The sequence below is a fragment of the Scyliorhinus canicula genome, chromosome 4 (assembly GCF_902713615.1).
Source record: "Scyliorhinus canicula chromosome 4, sScyCan1.1, whole genome shotgun sequence".
Classification (NCBI taxonomy): Eukaryota; Metazoa; Chordata; class Chondrichthyes; order Carcharhiniformes; family Scyliorhinidae; genus Scyliorhinus; species Scyliorhinus canicula.
In genome coordinates this window covers 9,258,482-9,270,710 of record NC_052149.1, presented here as the reverse complement: position 1 = coordinate 9,270,710, position 12,229 = coordinate 9,258,482, and the positions used below count along the sequence as shown (strand labels likewise).

The following is a 12,229-nucleotide window of genomic DNA, read 5'->3' as shown; positions in this document are numbered from 1 at the left end:
AGCAATCAGTGAATCGTTGTCAGCATCCACTTTTATGCTGTTAGTCTTGTGTTGAATGTAATACACTCAGGCGCAAATTGCCATACTTTTGCCATACTAAGTTGATAATTACTTCCAAATGTTCTCTCTGGCCCTGAAGGCTAATTTATATTTGTGAAATATCAAATTTCTGATCAAAGTTTTTATCAAGTTTACAATAATGTAGGTCCTTTCTTCCCCTGATCAATCATTTATTAAAATTGAAAGTGAAGTTTACACAGTGCCAAGTTTGACGTTATGAGAGGCTTTCTGATATTCATTCATGGGATATGGGCATGGCTGGCAAGACCACTGCTGCCTCACAGCATCAGGGACCCGGGTTCAATTTTGGCCTTGGGTCACTGTCTTTGTGAAGTTTGCACATCCTCCCCATGTCTGCGTGGATTTCCTCTGAGTGCTCCAGTTTCCTCCCACAGTCCAAAGATCTGCAAATTTGGTGGATTGGCAATGCTAAATTGCCCCTTAATGTCCAAAGGTTAGGTGGGGTTATGGGGATGGGGTGAGGGAGTGTGCCTGGATAGGGTGCTCTTTCAGAGTGTTGGTGCAGACGGCAAATTGATTTTGTGCAGTTATCCATGTCACAAGAAAACACGTTTGCCGGTGTAACTGCCTGAAGGATTTTGCTGTCCCTTGGCCCCAGTGAGAGCGTTGTGAAATGCATTCAAACGTGTGGCATCGGAGGAACTATAATGACACAATGCAAGACTGATCTTGCTTTAAGACGAGTGCTATTGCCATGCGCATAAAGTGGGGTGGGGGGGGGGGTTGGTGCTACTTGAGTCTTTGGGGCATACAATTAAGATTTGCCCCGGGCATCACCAGACCTCTGCACGCCACTGCGTGACAGCTTTCGACAAACAGGCGAGGAGAACTTACCAGAGGTGCACAGTTACGTAGAGCACATGGGGGGGGGGGGGGGGGGGGGGATAGAGGGTCATGCCCGGGAAATACCCTGGCATTGCCAACTCAAGAAGGAAAAAGGACAGTAAAATGGAGAACTAAAAAATTCAAACTGTTTTCTTCCTCCTGGGCACAGGCCCTGCCAGGGGGCAGTGCCAAGGAGGGGGTGCTTCAAATGGGAATATCCATCGGTGGTGGGGGGGAGGAATTCCTTGGCGGGTGCGAAGAGGGTAGCTGTGTGCATGTGGGTAGGTTTGTGTGTTTGTGGTGGGGGACCCTATTTCATATCTTTGTTATGTTTAGATCGAGGCACCCTTTAAAAATGGTGGTCCAATCTCTGGGAGGCTACCTTTCTTGGCTGTACGAGCGGTGAGCCCGCCCCACTGGAGTAACGTCGTGGAGCCCACCGCCAGGGTTCCCTTTGGCCAAGTGTCAATAAATGGGGTGGGTAAAGGCGACAGTGGAGACGGTGGGCGACACGCCGCTATTCCCCCCCCCCCCCCCCTCCCCCCCCCGGACTGACACTTAGTCAAAAATGGAAAATTCCGCTCATAATTGTTTTTTGGGTCACCACTTATCTTTGGAATAAACCAATGAAGACTGAGAACCACACTCAGGAGGTGGCGGGGGGGGGGGGGGGGGTTGACATATTGGGTGGTGCTGTGCGTGCATCAAGGGGTGAGGGACTTAGTGCGAGTGGAGAATTAAATGTTCAGAACAGAGCCAGAGCGCACATGGCGATTCTAAGGTTGACTATCCTGCATTTGTATAGCTCCTTTCTCGGAGTACGGGTGTGTGGCCTTCTGAACGGCAAAACACTGCCCAGCGTTGATGAGTGTGCAGTTTCATTTTGCAAGACTATGAGTATTCCACATTTGGCATTGAAATTATTGGGCGAAATTCTCCGACCCCCACGACGGGTGGGAGAATAGCGGGAGGGCCTTCCCGACATTTTTGCCGCCCTCCCGCTATTCTCCCCCCCCCCCCCCCGCCGAAGTCCCGACCCGAATCGCTGCCGCCGTTTTTTTACGGCCGGCAGCGATTCTCAGCTGTTAGATGGGCCGAAGTCCCAGCCCTTTCCGCCGTTTTTACGAACGGCAAACACACCTGGTCTTGCCGTTCGTAAAAACGGCGTCACAAACTCGCTTTTTATAACCATGGCACCGATTGGCACGGCAGTACCACGGCCGTGCCAAGGGTGCCATGGGCCCGCGATCGGTGCCCACCGATCGCGGGCAGCGGGCCCGATGCCCGCGCACTACTTGTCCTTCCGCCGCCCCGCAGTATCCATTCGCGGGGCGGCTGAGGGGCAACCCGGCCCGCGCATGCGCGGGTTTCGCGCAAAAACGCGATGACGTCACCCGCGCATGCGCGGGTTGGAGTCTTCCAAACTGCGCATGCGCGGCTGACGTCATATGACGCGTCAGCCGGCGCTAACTCCAGCAAGCGGGCTTAACGAATTTCGTTAAGCCCGTCTTGCCGGAGCCTACGGCGTCGGGCTGCTAGCCCCGACCGGGGACCAGAATCGGTCCCCGGTCGGGAAGGGGCGCGCTGCCGTAAAACCCGCCCGGGTTTTACGGCAGCTTTACGATTTCTCCCGTTTTGGGAGAATCTCGCCCATTGTGTTCGAAGCCGTGGGGGGAACAGGGGGCTGGTTTAGCACAGGGCTAATTCGCTGGCTTTGAAAGCAAATCAAGGCAGCCCAGCAACACGGTTCAATTCCCGTACCAGCCTCCCCAAACAGGTGCTAGAACGTGGCAACTAGGGGCTTTTCACAGTAACTTCATTTGTAGCCTACTTGTGACAATAAGCGATTTTCATTTCATTTTTTTCAAAAGGTTGAGAAAGGCATTGCAAATACAAGTATATTTAGCAGCAATTAACTCACACCATGGGATGAGCGATTTTATCATTGTGCAGTTTAAGTAATTCCATTTTGTTCCATAATAGTGTCAGACGTGGAGAGGACATGAAAGAGAAGGCAAGAGCTTAATCAAATGCCTCAATACTTTCTTCATTCTCGTGGCTTGCACCAAGACTCATCACCTCAATATTTATGAAGTCGAGCCAGGAAGGAGTCATGCTGGTTGATCTGCACATCTTTCAATAATTAAATTAGACCCTCATGCTTAGTTCACACGGAATCACAGACTGTCAGCTCCCTGCTGCTGAGGAGCCCGGGACGTGGTCAGATCCCTTTGGCTACCAATTGGCAGGAGCGACAGGTAAAAGCCTGAAAAAGCACTCCGCGTTACCAGTACTGCACCCAGCTACCTGGTCGGGAGCGGAAGCAAATTCAACTTGTCACATCTGCTCATTGCCCAAGGTGAGGAAGCTTCCGTCTCTGCTTCTTGCGGCTTGCTGAGGTGCCTGGCCCACACCGAAGGGAGGACCTGGGGGAACCGCAGTCTTTGGAGTGGGCGCATGGTAGCACAGTGGTTAGCACTGTTGCTTCATGGCGCCAGGGTCCCAGGTTCGATTCCCAGGTTGGTTCACTGTCTGTGCGGAGTCTGCACGTTATCCCCGTGTCTGCGTGGGTTTCCTTCGGGTGCTCCGGTTTCCTCCCACAAGTCCCGAAGGACGTGCTTGTTAGGTGAATTGGACATTCTGAATTCTCCCTCTGTGTACCCGAACAGGCGCCGGAATGTGGCGACGGGGGGAATTTCACAGTAACTTCATTGCAGTGTTAATGTAAGCCTACTTGTGACAATAATAAAGATTATTAAGATTATTATTATCAAGCACTAATCCTTGCCACTAGCCACAGCCTGCCAACCTGATTTCCTTTAGGGAAGGAAATCTGCCGTCTTTACTTGGTCTATCCTACATGTGACTCCAGTTCCACAGCAATGTGACTCTTAAATGCCCGCAACCTGGCTAAGGTCAATTACGGATAGGCAAGGAACTTGGACTTACGATTGGTGCCTACATCCTGGGAATGCATGTTTATATACATATAAACTGCAGCCTATAGCTTTTCCAGGAAGCCAACACAGGCATTCGGGGTAAGAATGTACATAATTAATGAGTTCAAGTTAACAAGGTGGTGGTGTTCTAGTATTTACAGGTTGGGCAGGCCGAGAGATGTGTCACATTTAGTTGTCACGGCAGCGATTTCTCTTCTGATGTCCTTGGAATCATTAGAATTGCCTCCCCCCAGGGAGTAGTGGAGGTTGCGTACATTCAAGTACATTCAAGTCTCAAGTCTGAAGTCCATTGAGTACATTCAAGGCTGAGTTAGACAGACTAATGATCGACAAGGGAGTTAAGGTTTATTGGGGCAGGCAGGAAGGTGGGGCAAGCAGGAAGGTGGGGTTAAGGCCGCAATCAGCTCAATCACAATTTTATTGAATGGCAGAGCAGGATCTGAGGGACCAAGGGCCAATCCCACCCTTATTTCTTCTGTTCCTCTGAGTCCTGTGTTTGTGGTTAAGAGCTCTGTTGTATCCCCACACGGGACTTACGGGGCGGGAATGATTATCTTCGCCATGATTCTCGCAGAGTACGAGCTCCCCCGCTGAGGGGTGGGCGGATTCCATTCAGCTTTTCTGAAAGGTCAGCCAGTGGGTCACCGATGTGGGGAGGCCTGGTCGGGGTCGACCGGGAGCTGTACATAATGTAACTGTAAATAAACCAAAGTTCTTTATTCTTACGAAGTGTGGACTCCCTGTGTCGTAACTAAAGGCTCCTCATTACCATTTCAGAGATTCCTGTTTCTTTTTAATTTTTTAAAAATACATTTAGAGTATGCAATTCATTTTTTCCAATTAAGGGGCAATTTAGCGTGGCCAATCCACCCAGCCTGCACATCTTTGTGTTGTGGGGGCGAAATCCACGTAAACACGGAGAGAATGTGCAAACTCCACACGGACAGTGACCCAGAGCCGGGATTGAACCTGGGACCCCGAGCTTCCCATCAGCTGGGCCAGAGCGGAGTAGGCTTTGGTGAGGTCATGGGCTGGAACACACTTTCCGTGGCACTCGGCGAGGGAAGGAGGTGAAGTATGCGTTCCCCAGCCCGTGCACCCTCTATCAGTCAATCTGACAGAAAGGAGAAGAGAAATATTCATGATAGGGTGGGGTGGACGGGTGAATGGGCATGGATGGAGTGCTCATCGGAAGGGTCGGTGCAGATTCGATGGGCCGAATTGCCTCCTTCTCCCTCCTCAGAGATTCTATGATTTACCTAAGATTTCATGGGGAAAGGTTTGTGAAGCACTGCAATTTATCGGCATGTTGTTTTTCTATGCACTATTAATTGAAATGACAGAATCCTTTTTTTTAAACACAGCCCACCTACTAGGATTTCGCTTCGAACTGTCAAAAACCAAATCTGGCTCAATATTTTGACAAAAAAAAGGCATCTGGAAGAGTTCAACGAAACTGCAGTGAATTTGACAGTGGGGTTTTAACAAACCTAAAGTTAAAATCGCAACATTTTCTATCTTCGATCAAGAGACCCCGAGCGGGAGAGCTGCAAAAAATCCTTACGGATGATCCCATTTTCTGTTGGACAGTTGGTTCCTCTCGTACCCTCAGTCTCCAAACTCTTCCCCCCCCCCCCCCCTCCCCCCCCCCGCCACAACATTTCTTCTGCCGCTCCATCTTAGCAGTGTTACTGTGGTTTGTATTCCTCTGAATTCTCCTCTCTTATGAAATGAAAATCGCTTATTGTCACGAGTAGGCTTCAATGAAGTTACTGTGAAAAGCCCCTAGTCGCCACATTCCGGCGCCTGTCCGGGGAGGCTGGTATGGGAATCGAACCGTGCTGCTGGCCTGCCTTGGTCTGCTTTAAAAGCCAGCGATTTAGCCTTGTCAGCTAAACCAGCCCCTTATTCCATCCAAGCTCTAAGATCGACCCGCCGCACATGTGCCTTCTGGCCAGTATCATCTCTCTGTTGAAGACGGAGTAATTACAGGTCTGGTAACTGTGCCACAGAAACCAATTGGTCCTGTTACGATCCCAGTTGGTGTGATAACTGGTCGGGATGATCCACTATGGAACCCTGGCTCCAGCGCCGGCCCTAGGGTTGCTGGCGCCCCGGGCAAGCTGAACTTCGGCGCCCTTGGGGGGGGGGCGAGGCCGAGGAGGGGCGGGGCCGAGGAGGGGCGGGGGGGCGGGGCCGAGGAGGGGCGGACCCGGGGGGGCGGACCCCGGGGGGGGGGGGCGGACCCGGGGGGGGCGGACCCGGGGGGGGCGGGGGGGGAGCGGGGGGGCGGACCCGAGGAGGGAGCGGGGGGGCGGACCCGAGGAGGGGGCGGGGGGGCGGACCCGAGGAGGGGGCGGGGGGGCGGACCCGCGGGGGGGCGGACCCGAGGGGGGGCGGGGGGGGCGGACCCGAGGGGGGGGCGGACCCGAGGGCGGGGCGGGGGGGCGGACCCGAGGGGGGTGCGGACCCAAGGAGGGGGCAGGGGGCGACCGAGGGGGGGGGCGGGGGGAGCGGACCGAGCGGGGGGGCGGGGCCGCCCTGGGGGAGGGCGGCCACCGCGCATGCGCTGGTTGGCACCGGCCCAACTGCGCATGCGCGGGACCCGAGTCTGGCGCCCCCAGCACATGGCGCCCCGGGCGACTGCCCGAGTTGCCGGTGCCTTGAGCCGGCCCTGCCTGGCTCAAAAGCCCACTGGGTGGGGGGGATTTTACGTTCCTGAGACTGAATGTCGATGCCGGCGCAGGATGCATGGAGTTCACGAGCAGCAAAATTGGCGCCACACTTAGACCGATTCAGCGATTGTGGAGGGGCCAGAACCTGCGCCACGTGGAACACGATCCATTCCAATGAGAAACAGTGTTGGATTCTCCGTGTCCGAGATTGACACTCAGGAGGCTGACAAGCTGCAGCCGCAGATACATATTACACACCCCACACACCATCCCAGCCAACAAGATGGGAGTGAGGAGAACTGCACCCCGTTTCACGCACGGCGGGTTGGGCAGCCTCCGAGAAGCGTTGGAGGAGAGGCGGATGACCCTGTGTGCCGGCCCAAGTGGCAGAGGTGGCCAGCGCCACGAGCAACACCATCCAGACCGACCTTCAGTGCCGGAAAAAAAACTGCACAACCTTCCCAGGGCGGCCAGGGTGAGTAGACAACACTGTGCCCCTGGCACTAACCGCCGTCCCACACACCCGTAACCCGACCCCGCCACCCCGCTCACCCGGTGGGCATCCGAACCCCCATCTTGCACCACATGCCAGCATCCATACTGGCCGCCATAGCCGGGTGCCCTGGCCATTGAGGCCAGCAGCTTCCCACCTCCTAAGCTGTATGCGTCGGACTGTCTACAGTGTGTGTTTTCTGTTGCCCCACCCAGGAGAAGTTCGCCCATAACCGCCGGGAGCTGGAGAAAACTGGAGGGGTACCGCTGAATCGGCCGAAGTGCGGCTCCAGTATTGCTGCTCGTGAACTCCATGCATCCTGCGCCGGTGTCAACATTTAGCCTCAGGAACGGAGAATCGCTCCAGTGGTCTTTCGAGCCAGGGTTCCATAATGGATCTTCCCTTCCAGTTATAACATCAACTGGGACCGTAATAGAACCAATTGTTTTGTATGGTACAGTTGCCATACCTGCGGCCCCTCACCTTGGCAGAATAAAAGGGCCCTGGATGTGGTTGGCGGCCCAGAGTAAAGGAAGGTCACCGAGATGGAGGTTGGCCGCAGGCGTGGCAGTGAGACCCTGCTGTGTTGCGGCTCCCAGTGACACATGTGTCAACCTCCCCCCCCCCCACAACACCACCGCCACACCACCCCCACCCTCACCATCACCCTCACCCCCACACTACCCTCACTCATGCCACCCCCGCCATTCCCCAGCCAGCGGTCTAATCATTCATCTTGTCTTGCAGGACACACTGGTGATGGGGCGGGTCCATCTGGTGTCCCTCACCCCCAGCCAGTGCTACAACTGGAGTCCACACCCCCCCACCTCCCCGTGAACTGAGCAGTGATGAGGAGACGAGTTGCCGCACACCAGCCCTCCGGCCCGGGACTCATTACACCCTGGAGCTCGAGTCCGGGGATGAGGCTGATATCTCTTCACAGCTGTCTCCAACAGCCTCCACCATCCCAGAGACAATAACACTTTAGTTTAGAGGCTCCTGGGACATTTTTCTGGGGCCCACCACACAGCTGATAGATAGATCGATAGATAGATGGATGGATGGATGGATGGTTAGATAGATAGATAGAGAGATAGATAGAGAGATAGACATACTTGACGCCAGGGGTACTGTCGGTTGGCACTCCCATGGCAGCGGCACACTCCACGGCCACCGTCCATTACAGTTAACATTGCCCTTGGGTGGGCCACCTGATGGCCGGGTAGGGGGGGGTATGACGGAGGGTGGGATGTGGGCATGTGGGTGGGGGCACCCATACGGCTGGTGTCGCTCTGCAGAACCAGGGACCGAGGTGGGTGGTCAGTGAGGTGCACAGCAAAATGGCTGCCTTGCAGGCCAGGCAATGATGATCCACGGCTGGGCACCTCTCCAGACCCATGGCGGGTCTCTCCGGCTGCACAGCCTGTTACGCATCACCAACCCTCCCCCCAACCCTGGAAGGCCCCCCTCCTCCAGCTAGCCTAGCCAGTGCCTGGGTGCCCACAGTCGCATCTCTTTATGACTGATACGACTGTGGTGGGCCGCATCTCAATCAACGACGAATCAGACTACAGGAGGGAGATAAATCATTTGGTTGCATGGTGTACCGAAAACAACCTCTCTAAATGTTGGAAAGACCAAGGAACTGATCATCGACTTCACGAAGCTCAGCACGACACCCACCCCCCGTCTACATCAAAGGCTCTGAAGTGGACATGGTCAATAGCTTTAAGTTCCTGGGGGTCACCATCACCAACAGTCTGTCCTGGTCCACTCACGTTGATGCAACAGTCAAGAAAGCCCAACATCGCCTCTACTTCCTGAGGAAGGTAAAGAAATTTGGCATGTCTGCATCGACTCTCTCAAACTTCTATAGATGTGCGTTAGAGAGCATTATCAGAGACCCCTCCCACTCAGGCAGTGCCTTCTTCCAGACCCTTCCATCAGGCAGAAGGTACAGAAGTCTGAAGACTCACACATCCAGACATAGGAACAGCTTCTTCCCCACAGCTACAAGACTCCTCAACAACTCCCCCTCGGACTGGTCTGTCCCCTGTAAGAACACTATTCACAACGGCCTATGTTGCTCTTGCTCATGTATTTGTTTTGTTTGGCCCCTTGTTCCGCACTGTAACCAATCACTGTTTGTCGATGTACCATTTGCCAATGTTCTCTGTTGATTATTCTTATGTCTGCTATGTATGTACTGTGTACGTTCCTCGGCCGCAGAAAAATACTTTTAACTGTACTTAGGTACATGTGACAATAAATCAAATCAAATGAAATGAAATCAAAATCAAATCAAAAATCTCTGTGCCCTAACTCCTCGGTTTCCCTCATCAGCCATGGCGACATTTCCACCATTCTTAAAAGATTCACAAGTCAACCGCGCCGTCAGGAACTTGACCCATCGGAGGTGGAGAATTGCGGAGGAGCCAGAGTATACCGGGTCAGGCTGGCTAATGATATGCAAACGGTGTTTGCTATACGTGCGTTTCGGAATGCATTGACGGAGATTTTGTGTCATATCAGTCCCGTTGCGATTTCGGCGTTGGAACCGATTCTCTGCCCAATCGCTGTCCCAATTCCGGTGTCGGCCAATGGGGAACCCTGCCCACAAATAACTTTTATTTTTTTAATAAAATGGTGAGGACCACTAATTAAATTTAGCAACAAAGAAAAAACATTTATTAAATATGAAAAGTTGGATTATTATACTTTACTCTCCCCTTAGTTCAACAATTACCCACAGATTTTGATTGATAGGTATTTTTTTGTCACTTGATTGATATTTTAAGATTCACATGGATTACAAATTAAGCGACAATGGTCTCATTAACACAAAATACCTTTAGGCACACAGATTTGCTGAACCCACTCTGAACCCAAGGTAGTGTATGGGTTTCTCCTAATAATAATCGTTATTGTCACAAGGGGCTGGTTTAGCTCGCTGAGCTAAATTGGTGGCTTTTAGAGCACACCAAGCAGGCCAGCAGCACGGTTCGATTCCTGTACCAGCCTCCCTGGACAGGTGCCGGAATGTGGCAACTAGGGGCTTTTCACAGTAACTTCACTGAAGCCTACTTGTGACAATGAGCGATTTTCATTTTTTCATTTTCAAGTGGGCTTACATTAACACTGCAATTAAGTTACTGTGAAAAGCCCCTAGTCGCCACGTTCCAGCGCCTGTTCGGGCACACAGAGGTTGAATTCAGAATGTCCAATTTACCTAATAGCACATCTTTATGGATTCGTGGAAGGAAACCGGAACACTCAGAGAAAACCCACACAGACACGGGAAGAACGTGCAGACTCCACACAGACAGTGACCCAAGCCAGGAATTGAACCTGGCACCCTGGCGCTGTGAAGCCATAGTGCTAACCACTATGCTACCGTACTGCCCAGACTGTCACGTAAGAGGTTCCAAACTCCACTTTCTAAAACACACTTTAAAATCTTTTCTCATAATAATGCTTTCCCTTATTTGTTTGCATTCTCAAATCCAGACCATGGTTTCCAAATGACACTTTTAAACAAAGCTTCCATTCCACTTTTAACAGTGAATCTAGTCCAGGAGTTTACACCAACCCCTTTAGGATTTATTTGTCTTGACTGCTGTGCAGACTTTTCTCAATTGCTTTACCTCTCAATTATCAGGTTGTATTATAATGGCATCAGACATTTGATTTACCTTTGAAGGCTGCTGTCCCATTTTAAATCTAGTTACAGCAATTGACAATTTAACTCAGAACAATTTGTTTACTCTTCCTTGAAGTCTTTGGAACCATACCTTGGTTTCTGTTCTCCTAACTCTTGACCTCTTGGGCACTTCTCTTCATTTCTCCAATTTCCTTAACGAGCTGGGCTTTATCTTTCCAACATCAGTTTTCTTAAACATTAATCCATACTGTGGCTTTTCTTCTAGCAAGGCTGAGAGAAATGTTCGTCTTCTACAATCAATTGCTTCTGGCAGGGCTGTGAGAGCTGCCTTCTCTCACTACCTATTTCCAACTTCAATCGAATTAGCTAAACTAAAACTTACCTTACAAGGTCCGAGTTGCTAAGCAACACCCACTTGCCTTTGATTTTTTCTTCATGACGTCACCCTCTCTAAACACTATAGAAATGCAGCTGGAACTTCATCAAACCCCACACATACAAACACCTCTGTCCAGCATGAATCTAACTATAGGTTTTACCCTTCCAGGCACAGAAACATTAAATCAAACCCATTTAAAATGATACCTCATTTCACATGTTTACCAATACAAATATGAATCCCTTAAAACTACCTTTGTTTTCCCAAACGTCCAGCTGATTAAAATAGAGAAATAGATTAAATTCCACCACTGCTGCTGGGGAATTCAAATCCGGTCAATTAAATCTGGGAATGGAAATGATTGAATTGGCATAAAAATCCACCTGGTTCATAGAATTTACAGTGCAGACGGAGGCCATTCGGCCCATCGCAACTGCACCGGCTCTTGGAAAGAGCACCCTACCCAACCTCACATCTCCACCCTATCCCCATAACCCCACCCAACACTAAGGCCAATTTTGGACACTAAGGGCAATTTAGCATAGCCAATCCACCTAACTTGCACATCTTTGGACTGTGGGAGGAAACCGGAGCACTCGGAGGAAACCCACGCACACACGGGGAGGACGTGCAGACTCTGCAAGCTCCCAAGCTGGGAATTGAACCTGGGACCCTGGTGCTGTGAAGCAATTGTGATATCCACAAGGCTACCGTGCTGCCCCAAACAAATCTTTGACCCGTACGGGGATCGAACCCACGACCTTGGCGTTATCAGCACCACACTCTAACCAACTGAGCTAACTGGCCAGTTCCTTTAGGGAAATAAATCTTCTCTACTTAACCAAGCTGGTCTGTATGTGACTCCAGACTAATGGCTCCGAGGTTGATTCTTGACTGCCCTCCAGGATGGTTGAGCAGGTCACTTAGTTGTCTCAGCGCAATTAGAGATGGGCAGTAAACGTTGGCCTTGCAGTGATGCCCATCTCCTTTGACTGAACCACTGACAGTGAGCAAGTCATCATGAGTTTCACAGCTATGGAGCTTCTTATCTTGCTCAGAATTTCCAACCTCCTACATTCTAATCGACTTTGAAGACCTACCTTGACATCATCAAATTGCTGATTTACCATGTTCCAAGGTCCACATTCTCACTGG

At 51.6% G+C, this 12,229-nt stretch overlaps 1 non-coding gene across 1 annotated transcript; it reads right to left on the bottom strand.

Moving 5' to 3' along the window:
- Positions 1-11,807: 11,807 nt before the first annotated feature.
- trnai-gau lies at positions 11,808-11,881 on the bottom strand. The gene has a single exon. It is a non-coding gene; the product is annotated as a tRNA-Ile (tRNA).
- Positions 11,882-12,229: the final 348 nt, after the last annotated feature.